Genomic DNA, 3,412 nt, shown 5'->3' on the forward strand with positions numbered 1-3,412 from the left:
AGTGCTACATTTCTTAGCGTCTGAAAACAGTCCAAAAGAAGATTCGTAGAGGATCTGAACTTCCACCAAATATTGACCTTTCGCCAGGAGGCCCAAATGTCCAAAGAACAGTCAATGTTGAAAGGCAGCTTGAAGGGGATGCTTGCCGAGAAGCCCTGTCTTTGCTCAGCCATACCACAGACAATTCCCTGATTTTTCAGAAGATGAGAGAGACCTTTCAGCACAGTCAGAAGCTTGTTAATGACCCAGGCAGAAGTGCAGATGTCCTCTCCACCTTCACAAGATTCCTGGATACAAAAGGATTGGTAAGTTTGGAATGAGATGTTTAGAGTGGCTTGAAATTTGAAAGTATTTCTTGTAGCAATAGTAGTTTATCTTTCTTGAAGGTGGATCAAGACTTCACTCTCCTATTTGATGATGAGACATCCGTCAGGCTGCTTCAGAAATGGGATGTGTTCTTCAAGCCAAATGTCATAAAAGAGGCTAAGCGGCTCACTTCCGCACCTGAGTTGTCACTTGTTGCAGTCAGCAGAAAGTCCACTAGAAAGCGATCTTGAGGCAACAAGTGAGTGTTTGTTTTGATTGTTTTTTTTAAAGCATTTGCTATAATTGTTGTTACAGTTGCTTTATTTATTTTCATAATTCATTTCATTATGTGATTAAAATTAGGAAATTAGACTACCTGTGGCAGATTTTATTGGAATTAGTATATTTATTCTGTGTATATCTGTAAGTTGATCTGATTTTTGGGATGAATATAAACAGTCGATGGATGACTGTTTAAAACTATCTCCCTGTTCTCACTGAAATTTGAAAAATAAATTTGAAGGGTTTTTTGTTAATTAATTGTTGAGACTGTGCTCAGCCTACGACCAAGATATGGCCTCCCTGTTGTTGATGTTACAACTCCTTCCGCCACCACCAGGAGGGCCAACTTCTCCAAAAATGAGCGCGTGTGATGCAGTTGAGAGAACTGTAGCCTTTCATAAGGTAATTGTATTATTAAGGTGATAATAATTTGGCACATGTCCCCTTCTTAGCCACATGTGTAAATATGGGTTGTTAAAAAGTGGATGGCATTGAAATTAAGTCTTCTTAGGTGTTCCTGTCTTTCACTAGCCAGTGAGAGGATGTTTGAATAATAACTTATAATTTTTCTGTGGCCGCATATTATTCTTCTGTCTAAGATCCAGTGTCCTTATCTCAACCCTAGTCATGCTGCAGTTTGGAGGAGCATCTCCGCAACCAGCAGGGTCGGCAGCCATACCTTCTCACTGTTGGGTGTCAGAAGAGCAAGATTGACAGCTTTTACATCACCATGGATAAGCATCTCTTTCCATGCCAGGCACACCGCTCCCTTGGGGCATTTGATGAACTTTTCAAAGCACATTTTGTGTTTAATTTGGCTTATGATGGTGCACTTGTGAATTTTTACACATTTCTGCAGACAACAGTGTATAACATTGATGTGGGGAAAATGAGTCACCCAGAGTGAGAGACTTGAGAGCCAGACTGCTTAACCAGCCCGTAGTCTTCTCTCTATGTGAGTAAGAGGCAAAAACAATGCTGACCTGTTTTTTGTGTCAGAAACTGTATCCCAGGGGTCAGCAGTTGATTTCACATTGTTGAACACGGTTACCATCCTGAACTATTTGAAGTTCAAATTGTTTTGTTCTCATCAAAGCTGTAGGCATCAGTTCCAAACATATGCAGGTTTTCAGAAGCACCTAAAATAGTGTTCATAGCAGTGTTGAGCAGATTGCTCAAACTTCAGCTGCTGCATGTTCCTTTAGCAAGTCAGTTGCAACTTCATCTCAGACACATGCTTTGGAGGACCAATTTAATCTCCAGAATCAAAGTAGTTCTTCCAGTGTTTCTTTTGAGAGCAACAATACAGGACAAGATCCAACCAAAGAAATGTGTGCATCCATCGTGGCCAAGTTGCAGGGGAGTGGGATTTCCAGCAGTTTGGTATCCTCAATTGTCGGCGATTTGGAAAAGCTAACAAGTGAGCTTCGCTCACAAGCAAAGCATACCGTTATTTCTGCTTTACCAGCAACTGACCCCAACATATCTGTGATAAATGAATCTTTTGAAAAACTAGAAAACCCATTCACAAATCTGAATACAGAATGGAAAAGAAATAAATACTTCAACTTAAAATGGGGAGTTGTTGAGCCAGTAGAAATAACACTGGGAGTGAGATATGACAGCAGGTGAAATCAGAAATGTGGTACTTATGATCAAGTACCTGTGAAGGATACTTTTTTATATGTGCCGATTTTAGAAACACTGAAGTTCATGTGCAGAAATCCAATTTGTGTTTTCCTTAAGCAAGAGGGTACACTGACTTTTGTGATGGAAGTTATTGCAAAACTAACCCTTTGTTTACAGCAAAAAGACATGCATTACAAATTCAGCTATACTACGATGATTTTGAAACAGCCAATCCTCTTGGCTCCAAATGTGGAATTCACAAAATTGGCTGTCTTTATTTTGTTGTAAGAAACTTGCCCCCAAAATTTAATTGTTTTGATGAACATTCATTTGGTATCACTTTTTCATGCACAAGATCTGCACAAGTATGGTTTTGATGTTATACTAGAATTATTGATAAATGATTTGAAAATTCTGTAAGGCCAAGGGCTAAGTCTTCCATTTTCTGATGAGCCGGTATATGGTACAATCTCACAGATCACTGGGGATGCACACAATTCTTGGTTTTAATGAGTCATTCAGTAGCCGTCATTTCTGTCGCCTTTGTTTGTTTGAGAAGAATGATTCTCAAACGGTATACAGTGAGGATGACCCAAAGGTGATCCTTCGTGGCAAAGATATGTTTGAAATGCACCGCCAGTCTCTCCAGGAAAATCCACAATTGAAGTCTCTATATGGTTTGAAAAAAAATTCTACACTTAATTCGTTGAAGTATTTCCATGTTTGTAATAACTATTCATTTGAAATAATGCATGATCTTCTGGAGGGTGTGGCTCAGTACGAGGTCAAATTACCTTTTGAATATCTCAGACACTTCATATCAGAACAGGACTTGCTTTCCAGGATTTATAGTTTTGATTATGGATTTTTAGAACAAAAAAAACTCCCACAAAGATTATTTTGGAAAGTGCTGGCAATGCCATTGGTTTGAATTCTATTCAAACATTGTGTCTTGTGAAAAAAATACCACTGTTGTTTGGTGATATTATTCCTGAAGGAAACAAAAACTGGAATTTGTTACTGTTGTTGCTTCAATTAATGAACATAGTTTTTTCACCTTCTCTCTCTCTCACTCTAGGTATGACAATATATTTAGAGCATTTGATTGTTCACCACCACAAACTATTTAAGCAATTGTTTTCTCATATAAACTTGATACCTAAGCATCATTTTATGATTCATTACCCATTTTCTA

The 3,412-nt window shown here is 38.4% G+C and overlaps 1 pseudogene; it reads left to right on the plus strand.

Annotated features, from left to right (window-relative positions):
• Window positions 1-203: 203 nt before the first annotated feature.
• Window positions 204-1,551, plus strand: LOC118811079 (annotated as a pseudogene).
• The last annotated feature ends 1,861 nt before the right edge of the window (window positions 1,552-3,412 follow it).

This window comes from Colossoma macropomum, unplaced genomic scaffold (genome assembly GCF_904425465.1).
Source record: "Colossoma macropomum unplaced genomic scaffold, Colossoma_macropomum, whole genome shotgun sequence".
NCBI classification, from domain to species: domain Eukaryota; kingdom Metazoa; phylum Chordata; class Actinopteri; order Characiformes; family Serrasalmidae; genus Colossoma; species Colossoma macropomum.